This window comes from Chamaea fasciata, unplaced genomic scaffold (assembly GCF_029207755.1).
Source record: "Chamaea fasciata isolate MVZ Bird 193981 ecotype frontalis unplaced genomic scaffold, bChaFas1.0.hap1 SCAF_21, whole genome shotgun sequence".
NCBI lineage: Eukaryota > Metazoa > Chordata > Aves > Passeriformes > Sylviidae > Chamaea > Chamaea fasciata.
Window position 1 is genome coordinate 1,956,588 of NW_027094106.1, and position 13,600 is coordinate 1,970,187.

Consider the following 13,600-nt stretch of genomic DNA (forward strand, 5'->3'; position numbering starts at 1 on the left):
CAAGATGGGAAAGTGCAGTTTCCTTGCACAGGAAACACAGTGGGATCCGAGGGGGGTTCAGTCATGAGCTCAGAGAAGAGTCATGAAACTGAGAACGGGGAGGATGAGCTGGGTGTCAGGGGTGCACCTTAAAGTCCTCACTGAAGGAAGAGGGAAGGTAAAAGCAAGGACAGGTTACAGATCCACGGGGAATGGAGGATAAGCAGAAAATAAAATGACTGGAGAAACAAAAAACATGAAGAAAAATATGTGATGAACACAGATGAATTTTGAGTCACTTCAGGAGGCTGAAAATGGCCAAGAGAAGTGGAAGGAAGGGACTGCAAAGCTCTAGGAAGCCTTAAGCAACGGGACTGGCAAGCAGGAGCTTAAGGAGAAGCCTTAAAGAGCCCTGAGCAAACAGCCAGAGCACCCTAAGGAAGGCCTGGGGCAGCAGAGGGTCTGGGGAGCCAGGGAGACATGGAGGAGCCTGCAGGGGCCGGGGGGGGAACAGGGAAACAGCACAAATCAGGGCAGAGACAGAGCTGATGGCCCGAGAACCCAACCTGAAGGAGCCTGGGGAGCCGAGGGCGGACAGCCCAGGGCCAGGGGAGGCTCCCAAAGCACAGGGACAGCGGGATGCTGAGCAGGGCACGGCTGTGCCAACAGGACACCAAATCCATCCCAGTGCTGCTGCCTCCCCAGCAGCGATCCCTGCCAGCTGCTGTCCAAAGCAGGAATTAGAGGTACTTAGAGCTGTTTCACCAGGTAATCTATAGCAGTTCATGGAAAGAGAAATGTGCTATTGACTCCCAGCTGCCGTTCACCTTCACATGCCCAGGAGCACTGCGGTGAGGAGACGTTTGCAAATGTTTAACAGTGGGAGCCAATATTCATGGACACAAACCGGAGCAAAGCATCACTGTCAGACGGGCAGGAGCTGCAGATTTCTGTCTCTGGACACAGGGCAGCCCCACCACCAGCAGTGCTTCACGTTTCATTTCTCCCCAGCCATTTTAAACAAGAAAATATTCCAAAAGAGGGAGCCTTGTCTAGAGCTAAGGACTAACTACAGTTTGTAGAGGCTCTTTGCAAGCACGAGGCAAAGATTCAGCTGTGGATTTCTCTGACTGAACTCCCCAGCATGGCATATTCAAGGTGAGCAAACACTGTAATGCAGAGGGCTCGGGGGGCTGCCTCCCAGCCTGACCAAACTTGAATTCGTGGCTCCTCTCCACCAGCAACCTTCAAGAGAAAAACCTCCTGCTTTTAAACGCAAGAACTCTGCTCTGTTGTGGAATCCATCTGCCACTGTGAGGTCCTGATCCAGCTCTGCTGCTCTGAGGCCATCAGCACCGTGCTGAGATAAACACCGGTGAAAAAGCCAGCATTTAAACTACCTGGCAGAGCCAGCAGTCGGGCAGAGGCCACAGAAGCCAGTAAGAGACAAAAAACCCCCACAGAATCGGATTTATTAGTCGGTCATTTGACTTCTCGTGGAGTACCACTGTAGGCTCTAATGGACACGGACACACTGATACTCCAGCGGACTCATTTAAAAAAAGAAATTAAAAATAATAATCAAGATTAGGAGTTAGCTCATCAAAACAGAGGGGGCTTCTGCTTCCTTTTGTTAAGTAAACCAGCCAGAAATCCAGCACAAACACCAGCACACAGGAGTGAGCTCTTTATTGTTAGCATCTTCCCAGAGAAAATACAAACCTCTACTTGTCAGCAGTGTCACAGATTTCAGGCAGAGGTGAGGTTCCAGTGGACTGACAAGCAGAAAGGACAGCACCTCCCAGAGATGGCTCCGAGCCGGCAGTGCTGTCTCCCAGCCCCTGCGGAACAGGAGCAAACACCTTGGAGCATCCCTAAGAGGGGTTCTCTTCTTCCTTTTCCCAGGAGTGGGTCATTAAGTGCTTTCCTCCGTAGTGAATTCCACATGGAAGCACACATCCTTGCTCAGGGAAGCCTCTGCTTTTAGATTTTACCAGCCATGAAATTGCTGTGACCAACACTCTACCTTCACCACAGGCTGAAGCGTCATCCGAGGGAAAGGGATTCACTCCTTGCGGTGGCACAAAACTTCATCATCCCTTTTGCCTCACAAACTCGATGAAAGGGGAGTTAACACACTGCCCGATATGCTTTCAGCTGACTCGACAGGGGGAAAAAATGGCATTTTCAAGCTCTGGCATCTGCCAATTCTTACCTGACAAACTATTTGCAGGTATGGCAAAATGTAGCGCGGCCTTGCTGTGAACATCATGTAAGGACTCACTTTCTAACTCAATATATGAGCAGATTTTCAGCTTCCAAATTCAGTTTGCTATTCCTCACAGACAGACTTACTGGATTTTCTTTCTTTCCTGCATTTAACCCCACGAAATGCACAGTACTTTAGAACACCATCACTTATTATTGAATTGTAAGTATATGGCAACTAGAGATGTATAAAAGAGAGTTTAAAGAGTCCCTCCAAGACAAAGCACTACATTTTTGTACACTACCTGATAACTATGTGAACCGTCAAGCATTTAAACCGTGGCTGTGATTTCAGAAGAGCTATATATAAAACCTTATTTACAACTGGGTCTTTCCTCTCCTTTCTCCTTCCCCACTGAGTCATCCTCGTCTGTTTAGTCCTTAGAGGGGCTGTGCATGACAGACAGCATTGAAAATGCACTGTTTCAAAAAGATCATCCTATATATATATATATATATATATATATATATATATATATACACACATACACCATAAGCCATAAATCCATCTCATTCATACCATGATTCCTGCCAGGAAAAACCAGAAAACAGTATTGAAATGAACTTTTCATACAAATCACTGGAACAGAGACCAGAGTCACATTACCTAGTAGTTCATGCTCCAAAAAGGAAAGGAGCCTCGTCAGAGAAATCATTTCACAATATGGTCCTGTGTGTAAACTACTAACAAGGAGTTTTTAACACTTTTTAATTTACTTTGTACTTTAGAAAGTGTTAACTTGCTGTCTGTGATACATCACTAGAAGCCACACATCCAGCTTAATATGCAGTGTCTGATTCCAGAGATCACAGGCTACAAGTGACTGGAGTATTAGAGATGTGCACACACACCCCTTGTGACTTTGGGACATTTAGATGACATTTCAACCATGAGCAGATAAGCTCAGCACCAGAAGCACAAACTTGCACCTTAAACACAAAAAACCCACTTTTTGGACAAGGAACCATCACACCCCAACTTTCCAGCGGGCCAAGAGGAGCAGAGATCCCTGGAGAGGGACCTGTGCAGTGCCAACATGTCAGCCCCTTGGCCAGAATGCCTGGGACAGGATTCCCTGAGATGCTCCGAGGATTCCCTGAGATGCTCTGGGTGCTGAGGATCACTGAGATGCTCTGAGGATCACTGAGATGCTCTGGGTGCAGCCCTGCCCTGCTGTGTGTGAGAAGGTGCTGTGCAGCAGCAGCAGCAGCAGCAGTGGTGTGCAGCTTTGAGGGAGGCACCTCCTGTAAATGTCAGTGGGTTTTCAAAGGTTAAGTAAGCATCTTGAGAAAGGCCTTGGTGCTCCTGTGCTCCACCTCAGTGCTGGCTGATAAAGGATTATTGAAAAAGGGAGAAAAAAAAGCGCCTGCAAACAGATAAAAAGCTCACGGGTTGGGGTTGAACAATTGAATTTTTCTGTGCCCAGCTACAGTAGTAGATTACCAATGGCAGATTTATCATTATTAATTATTAGAGCAAAGTACTAAAGACTGTTTCGCTTAATTAATGAACTCACCTACAGATGAATGTTAATTCGTATACATAACTGCTTCTTAAAGCCATGGCAGCTTCCCTTGGAGTGCCCTGTGAAACATCTGCCCTCGAGGTCAGAACTGTGTCAGCTCTGAGGTCACCAGCAGCTCAGTGAGTCAAGCCTGGAAACAAGCCCCAAAACTTGCTGAGAGCTCTGGGCTGTACCATGAGCTCTATCACTGCAGTTAATTGAAGGAAAACAGACTGGAAAAGCAAGAACCAAGAGAAAGGGAAGCCCAGGAAGAAGAGCCCCAGCTGGACACTGTCCTGGGCTCACTCCAGGAACACCAAAACCTTCTTCTCTCAGAGCCAGGAGTCTGGTGTGGTGTCACACACAACACCCTGGCTTGGGAAGGGGGGAGGACACACCTCAGCCCCCTGTCTATCCTCCCTCCCCCCATCCCTGCCAACCTCACTGGTAAAGGGCCATAAAATCAGAACAAACTGAATGGATCTTGTACGAAGGGAGGAAGAGATTTCTTCTCTTCAACAGGGACAGAAGAAAACAAAGAAAATGGAGTCAGAGAGTGAAAAAGGACCGATAGCAGACACTCCCACTTTCTTAACGTCTAGAGAGCAGCAGAGGAGACTAACAAGTGAGGGGAAAGAAGGGAACCAGGGATAAAACCTGGATGTGAGGAACACCCTGAGGGAGAACAAGCAGGATGAGGAACAAAAGATGACAAGGAAACAAAGTAAGCAGCAGAGAAGAGAAATCCACCCAGGGAATAGAGAAAAACAAAAGAGCAAGAGCACAACAGAATCAGGTGGGGGAGGGAGGCTGGAACAAGAATCACTGAAACAGCTCAGAAAACTCAGACATGTCGTGTAAAAAACCTCCCAAACTATAAATAGAAGGAAAAAGAAGGGGGGCCATACAAAAAGATTAAAGGCAAAGGAGAGATCAGCTTTCAAGCCTACGCTGCACAAAGCTTGTAAACATGATAATAAGAACATGAGGCAGGTTCCCACCACAACGTCAGTCCCGACCCAAAGTGGAGTCGCAGGGACTCAACCCAAACCATCAGCCCTTCCAGGGCACAGCACCTTCAGTGGAAAGCAGGACTTAGTTTGGTCCCAGGCTGATTTGATGGCCAGTGGGATCTGAGCCAGCAGTGCCCTGGAGCCAGCAGGGACATCCCTGTCCTGGGGACACCAGGGAGGGGATTGTCCTGCTCTGCTCTGAGCTGGGGCAGCCTCACCTCCAGAGCTGGGGCAGTTTGGGCAGCACAGTGTAAAAAGGACATGAAGCCATCAGGGAGCATCCAAAGGAGGCCACGAGGATGGGGAAGGGTCTGCAAGGGAAGCCACGTGTGGAGCAGCCCAGGGCTCTTGGAATGTTCAGCTGGAGAAGGGGAGACTGATGTCAGACTTGGTTGTGGGCTTCAGCATCCTCATGAGGGGCAGGGCAGGTACAGATCTCCTCACTCTCATGACCAGGGACAGGGCCCAGGGAAGGGCTGGAGCTGTTTCAGGGAGGTTTAGGTTGGATTTTTGGAAAGGTTCTTCCCCCAGAGGGTGCTGGGCACTGCCCAGGCTCCCTGGGGAATGGGCACAGCCTGAGGCTGCCACAGCTCCAGGAGCTCCCAGGGATGCCCAGGGTGGGATTGTTGGGGGTCTGTGCAGGGCCAGGAGTTGGACTGGGTGATCCTGATGAGTCCCTTTCAACTCAGAATACAGAGCTCCTACATAATAAGTATCACCTGAAAAAACCCCTTTCCTTGAGAGGTCACTGATTTCAGTACTAGAGGGTCCTGGAGATACTCGTGGAGCTGAAAAGGGCACAGCCTCCTTGCAGTGCCAGCTCTGGTTGGCTGTAAAGGGGACAGAGTTCAGCTACAAGAGGGTTAAAACAGAGCACTGGGGTAACCATGTGACCCCTCTGTTCTGGATTTCTTCACCTGGTCGGCAGCAAATCCCCCACATTCTGTCATGGAGATGTGGAGATGGAATATTGCACCTCCTGGATGAGGAAGCTGCCGGTGCACGACCCCCTGCACCCTCCTGGCTACAGGCACACAGAGCAGCTCCCCTGGCCTGGAGCTGCCCAGCACCCTCCTGCAAAACCAGCTCAGCTCCAGAGAGAGACACCTTCCCCCCGCCAGCCGTGTGTGAGGGCTCACAGCAGCCCCTGCCCGCTCCTCACCCCTCCTGACATCTCTGCACCCTCCTGCTGCCAGCAGCAAGATCAGGCGCAGGGACACAAACGATCCACAGAGCAGCTCATGGAGCTGCTGCTTTTTCAGATTAGTGATGTTAACAGAAGAGCTCGGAGCACAGAGCTGCTCAGCAGGGTACTGTGGGCAAAGGCAGCTCACAGCACCTGAACTACGGGCAAACAACCTCCAAAGCAGTGCCAGCTACCAATGAAGATGTAAAAACAAGGCTGCCTTGTGAATTAAAGCACTCTTGTCAGGAAAGGCTTGCCAAGTGACTTGGAACAACTCCCCTTCGTGCCAACTCCCCTTCTGCACCCATCTGAAAGGAAACCGTTCTCATTCATGCTGGTATAATGTGATTTATGTGCGGGCCAGGCTGCACCAGCACAGCTTATTCTGACGCTCCTACCTGAGTCCAACTTTTTAGATGTTTAAAGCCACCTAATGCAAAATATATTTAAAAATGAATACGAATCTTTATTGCAATTATTTCTGAAATACTGCATGGCAATGTTTATCTCACCCTGAAACAGCGTCAGAGGAGACGCTGTGGTAGGTTCAGCAGGAACAAAAGCCAGTCCTGCTGCTGGCTGAATCTGCTCCCTGCAATTTCTGCTGGCTGCTATTTGTCAGACAACAATAACAAGCCGTGATTTTTGATGCAAAATGTGCTGGTATTTGAATGAGTAATGTCCAACTCTTCAGTCAGGGGAGGGCACATTCTTTGCGTTCATAGAATATTTTGCAAATCCTCCAAAGCGCAGCAGCACACAAGGATGTGGTTTGTTTCTCTTTCAAACAGTCATCTGCAAGCAATTTCATTCAGTTAAATATCAGAATTAAATTTTAGCCATAGTGGTGCTTCTGTGCAAAGGAAATTATGTTTGAAATAGGCATGCAGATGTGGTCCTGCAGATTGGGGCTTAAAACAGTAAAAAACTGAAGGGGAGAGGCACTTACTCCTGAATTGCTATTCCCAACTCCAGAATGGAAGTTCTATATAAGACTAAAACCACTTCAGAAACAGAACCAAACTGTTCTGCAATAAACTTTGTTACTCCCAGAGAAAAGACGATCAAATAAGAAATGCTGGTTTGAATTCAGAAGGGATTATTTTTTAAATTCCTACTAATTCCTCTGTTTAGATGAGCCCAAATAATGCTGTGATAATAGAAGTATTCTGTGCTGCCCCTTGTCTGAGAAACAGCCAATAGCACTCATCAACAGGCACAGCAGAAAGGCTTCCTCAATTTGGGTTAGTACAGATCTGATGCATCTATCCAGGACTTCCCAGGAAAAACTGCGTTCTTTACCAAACTCTGCACTGGTGGGTGTCCCTCTGAATGGGGCAGGCTGAAGCCAAGCTGCCTGGGATGTGCAGGAGTGGCTCTGACTACCAGGGAGAGTTGCCTTTTCCAGCACAATTTTTGCATGCAGTCACATCCACCTCGGGCTGCCTGTCTCAGGGACAAATACTTCACTCTTTTTCGCTTTTAAATCTCTTCCAGGTGAGTACAAGATAATCCCTGTTCCCCATGAAGAATCAGTGAGTGGCTAACAAGTGTGGAGGTAACCACTTCCCACAAGGAAATACTCAGGGAATTGAAGTACAGAAACGTCCAGAGAAAGACAAATGCCTCCTATAACCAGCCCTCAACCCAACAAACACAGACTGTCAAGACTGACAAACACAGACCCAAGATTTTGGAGACCGAGGTCAGGCCAAAAGCTCAATCAACCCTGTGTTTTCCAGCTCTCACTCAAGTCGTTGGTGCCCAGAGTCAAAATCTGGTTTGGGGTGGAGGGCTTCTGTACTCTCTTTGTGCTTCTGCAAGAGCTACTTCGGGGTGGGGAATGACTGGAAAAATCTCCTTTCAATATTTTGCTGGGAATATTCTTTCTTTTTGCCCTAATACAGAACGGTATGTCAGGAAAAATCCATTAACAAAAGCACAAGATCATTCCCTCTTCATTCCAGTCCTGTGTCTGGCTTGAGGAAAAGGAGCTCTGCTTGTCATGGGGGGAATGTCTCTGAAGGAAAACAGCTTCTGGGACAAGGTCTGCGTGTCCCATGGCAGGGCCATGCTAACAGGCAGGATTCAGCTTGATTTCACCAGGAAAATGAAAAGCACTGTGTAGCTCTTAAATATTTTATTATTGAAAAGGGATCATTTCCAACCGAGAGCTTTGTTTACAGCTTGGCAGAGTGAATGGAAAATATCACATGTTGATATTTGCATTTATCACCTCTGAGCACTGGGAATGGGGAACCCCATGCACAGAGACTGAACAGTGGCAGCAGCCAACAGGCAGCCAAGCACCCTCTCCAATTCAAGCCAGTGTCATTTCAAACCCATTCAATCCCCTAAATTTAAATGCACCGATACCTTTAAATCAGAAACAAACTCTCCAGTGTTCTGGGAGTGAAACAGCACTAAACTATGTGGTAATGCCAGGGAAAGAAATACCTCCCTCTCTATAATAAGCCCACAGGAGACCACAGCCCCTTACACAACTATTTGCTACTGCAGGATTATTGCTGAATTATTTCTCAAAAAGAGCCTAATAAAATTTGAGTAAAACCAGAACCATTCCCACTGTTGTTTTCAAAAGACTTGACTGTACCTGCATAATAAACTCTTTTACAGGGAAAGAAAATGAGAGCATTAAAATCTGCTCTGATGAATGCCTTCCTGATGGAAGTAAAATATTTATCACTTAGCAATTCTTACTTATGGACACTTGAGTAAAATGTTTTGGTGTTAGATGCATAATGACCACCGAATTAAAACATGTCTTTTCATCGGAACATGGAAAATTAAAGAGGTTTTTTTTTTAAATTAAGGACCAAGCTGAAACAAGCCGTGTGACAATGAACAGCATTTCTGTGCTCCACTAATTCCAAACACTGCTTGACAGATCAAATTAGTGTATGCTAGGGGCTAAATATGAATGCCATGGTTTGGGGCCTTTTAAAAAATGATTTATATTAAGGTACCATGTGAATTAGCCCTATTCTATATTGCTAAAACAGGCATATGAGTGCCCTAATTGCAGGTGATTTAAAAGCCCAGGGACAAAACTGCCTTTTAATTCTGTTGCACAGTGACAGCTTCATAACCTGGAGCCTTTTGAGCTTGCCACCAGAAAGGTGGAGAGAAAAAATAAATGAAAAAAACTAAAAAAACTAAAAAAAAAGGCTTAAGCCTACTTCCCAGGAGACAAGCACAGGCAGAGAGAGAACAAGTGTCCAGTGTCACATGTACCACACAGTCATAGAATATCCTGACTGGAAGGATGACATGGAATATCCTGACTGGAAGAGACCCCCAAGGATCATCCAGTCCATCTGGTCCCTGCACAGACCCCAGCAATCCCACCCTGGGCATCCCTGGGAGCTCCTGGAGCTGTGGCAGCCTCAGGCTGTGCCCATTCCCCGGGGAGCCTGGGCAGTGCCCAGCACCCTCTGGGGGAAGAACCTTTCCCTCATGTCCAGTCTGGTTACTGGGAAAGAGCCAGGAACTGAATTCAAGTGTTGATCCACTCTTAACTCCCCCATTTTCTCTTCCATAACCATTTCCCACCTTCCTGTAACTCCCAGCATTGCTGAGTTCCAGGCTGTGGTAGTTTGGGAAGGAAGTGATTTTTTCAAGAAGGTTGTAGCAAAACCAAGCAGTGACTGGGCATGAAAATTGACAGCTAATACATCCATTGTCAGTGGGAAAGAGAACAGCTGGGGGGGGAAGAGAAGTTTTTGGAAGTTTCATTTTGATTTTCATTCTCTTCTTTTAGTGTTTGTCAGTAAATCTATCTTTATAACTTTTAAGTTTGAGCCTGCTTTGCTTTTCTCCTAATCCTATCTCACAGCAGAAAAAGTAAATGATTATGGTAGACACCCAGACCACTGTATTAAATTTAGAAAACAGAAAATTGGTGAACGTGAAACCACTACCCAGGTCCTTGGGCAGCGAGTGCCAGCCTGGGCTCCTGCAGCCCGGGGTCCATCCCAGAGCCCTGGAGCTCCCTGATGAAGGTGCTTTGAATATCACAGCTCCATTTTCAGTCTGCTGAGCACCTGTGGGCCTGATATTTCGGGGTCTGAGAGATTTTAGCCTGCTGGCAGCTGCTAACTTTTCCCCAGGGAAAAATTTCTCAAGAAAGCTTCTTCTCAAAACAATCTTGGCAAACAACTCTCCTTCCTCAGAATAATCTTTCTCCAGGTGCTGTTCTGCTGTTCCTCCAGTTTAACCAACGGCATTCGAGAGGTGTCGCTCCTATTCACCAACCACGTTAAGTCTGTATCAGAACACCTCATAAAAGGTTGTAAGAATTAGACAATAAAGCCTTTTTTCTGTGCTCTTTGCCTTCTGAAATATTTGGAGTCTCTCATCTTTCTTTCGTGTCCTACAATGACAGGCACCCACAGTTCCTCCAGCCCTGGGCTCAGCCAGGCCCATTCCCAGTGTGGGATCCCTGGTGGGTGCCTGGTGCTCACCAGCTCCCTGCACTGACAGCACTTGCACTCAGAGGCTCACAGCATTTCCTGGGAGCTCAAAATGCATTTTTACAGTGTTTCATTAAAAATAAATAACCTACTTAAGGGGAAAAAAACCCCACTATTACCAAAGGTAAACATACCAGGAGTCTCAACTAATGTTGACACAGCACAAAACACACATCAAATATTTGTCAATGAACTTTTAAATGCAATTTACAGGAACTTTTGTCTGTGTTTTTTTAATATTTTGACACTTTGTTGTAATTTATTCCTTTCCCAAAGCAGGCTCTGCTTTTAACTGACAACTAGCTTCTTTTTTTTTTCTTTTTTTTTTTTTTTAATTTAAACCACACTATTAATGTAGTAAATTCCCAAAAATACTTCTGAAAGTATGTTATCCCTGGCATTTAACCACCAGCTTGTCATACAGCTGAGCCCTCTAACCTTGGCACTGCAATAGTAGACTTTAAGTAACCACTTGCTTTAAAGAAGAGGGAGCAAAAGGGCAGATTTTTGGATGACAGGCAAATGGCATTTTTACAGTGACAAAGATTTATGATATTTAAATTGCTCAGCCAAACTACTCCAGTGCAATGACTGAAGTTCAGATGGGTATCCTGTATTTAAATGCACAGATACCCAGCAGGGCAGCTACTTCTGGATTGCTTTGATGGGCTAATTTGCAATAAAAAGTAAGATTCCAGGGAATAACCTTGAGGAGTCAATTGGCTGGTGTGATGTTTAAAATCCAACTGGTATTTCAGTGCCCTGCCAGCTCCTCTGATGTGTTAGCTGGGTCTGGATATGGGGCTAAGTCTTAATGCAGCAAACATCTTAAATATCTAACTGAAATGCTCCAGCCATAGCAGAGATCTCTGCCCGAGAAAAAGTTCAGCTGAGTTCCTGGGAGAAGGAAAAAAACAAACCCTGCAAAGAGAATGGAGCTGTCTGTAACAGCTGACAGAAGTTCAGATGCAGCTAGTCAAGTGCAGCCAGTTATGATTCAGTTGTATAATAGCATTTGCACTGACAGACAAGACAATCTTTCTTACAACTGTCTGTAGCTTTTTGGCTTGAAGAATCTTGATGTTCTTATAAATTGCAACTTCCCATCACATTCAAAATGTCTATATATTTTTACAGGACACAAGGCATTTGTATGGCATCTGTTACAAAATATATATTCCTACTGCCTAGAAAATGCACTTCAAGTCTTCATACATTAAGTCTGATTTATTCAAGCTCATGGAGAAACTATTTTGAGCAATCTGTCTGGAGCACAGGATGCATGAAAACTGGGGTGCCAGAGACTGCCTTCTGATTCTCTGCCCCTCGGCACCAGCACAGGGAAAAGTGACTTTGACCTGAAATGAATGTAAATTGAAAGTGCTGCAACCTGAACTACTCCAAGAATGTAATTCTAATCCCATTTACCTGACATCATTAATCTGTGCAGCACTGATCATCAGTCAGTTATCTCAGTTCACTGCAGTTGCCAGAGAGCATCCCTGTTTATGGAGACATTACTCTTTCCAGCACAGAGGTTGAGTTTTTGCTCAGATCATGCAGAGATACAATTTGCAGATAATCTCCAGCTGCCAGAGGTGTCCCCAGGGCTGGCGGAGTGCACTAACACTCCCAGGAACACGTGCTCCTTATCCAAGCATTTCCTGGCCACCCTGCACTGCTGCCAGGCACCACACTCTGGGAGGAAAATGTCCCAGAATTCAGAGACTTCCACAGAGATGCCAAAGCCCGAAGATGCATCCCCCTCAAAGAGGTTTTGGGGTTTGGTGTTTCCCAATTCCCACGGGTTCCAGTGCCAACTCAGAGCCCAGCCTGGAGGGGCAGGGGATGGAGCACAAGGCTGCAGTGGGGAGCAACAGCTACACTGAGAAACCTGAGCATGGCACAGACACAACAAAGAGCAGGCACAAAAGCACAGCACAGCATCATCCCCAGCCCCCTCTCCTGAGCCCTCTGGAGGTGACTGCAGAGCCCTGGAGATGGCACAGGCCACCACGAGACAGCTGCTCCTACCCCCCAGTGTGCCCCTTGCCCAGATGCTTGTAGATCCCTTACAAATATCCAGGAGCCATGGATGAGATCTTTTACATTTCTGTTGAGAGATTTTGCGCCTACTTATAGATTGTCTTCATTATTATCATCATCATCATCATTATCATTATTATTATTTAGAATACACTCATAGCTTCACACTTTCACAGACTCACAGAATATTCTGAGCTGGAAGGGACCCACAAGGATCAAGTCAAATTCTTAAGTCAATGGCTCAGAGGAATCAAACTGACACCCCTGGTGTTGTTGGCACCTTGGTTTTGTTTCCTTTAATCTTGCACCCTGTTCGTGACCCCTCCTTCCAGAGCACCAAGAAAAATCTGCCTGCAAAAAACATACTCAGGTTGTAGGACAGAGCAAGCAGGTGCTGCCCTGCCATGGGACCACTGCTGCCCCACACACCTTCATTCACAGAATCACTGAACCACAGGATTGAGGAGATTGGAAAAGACCTTGGAGATCATTTAGTCCAACCCATGGCCTAACACCACCTTGTCACCCAGACCATGGCACTGAGTGCCACATCCAGCCTCCAGGGACAGTGACTCCACCTCCTCCCTGGGCAGCCCATTCCAATGCTCCACCACTCTTTCTGTGAAGATTTGTTTTCTAATGTCCAGCTTAAACTTGCCCTGGTGCAGCTCAAGGCTGTGTCCTCTCATCCTGTTGCCGTTCCCTGGGAGCAGAGCCTGACCCCAGCTGGCGGCACCCTCCTGTCAGGGAGGTGTAGGGAGTGATGAGGTCTCCCCTGAGCCTCCTCCTCTCCAGGATAAACATCCCCAGCTCCCTCAGCCACTCCTCACAGGACTTGTGCTCCAGACCCCTCACCAGCCCTGCTGCCCTTCTCTGGATGCATTTGGGTGTCTCACTGCTGAGCCTCCAGCCCAGCACACAGACAGTCTCTCCTTCAACAGTGCACCAGCAGGAAAAGGCAAACATTTCTCCATTCTGACAATGAGAGAAGCAGGTTCACCATGCCAGGGTGCGGCAGAGTGGCTGCCCCAGCAGAGCTCTGTGCAGGGGGACAGGAGCTGGTGACACTGACTGCCTTTGTCCCAGCTCAGTGGTGAGCACAGGGCCTGC

General features: G+C 47.0%; 1 protein-coding gene across 5 annotated transcripts in view; it reads right to left on the reverse strand.

The window, feature by feature from the left end:
* AUTS2 (activator of transcription and developmental regulator AUTS2) overlaps window positions 1-13,600 on the reverse strand; it is a 768,033-nt gene that overhangs the window by 590,541 nt on the left and 163,892 nt on the right. The window lies entirely within an intron of this gene.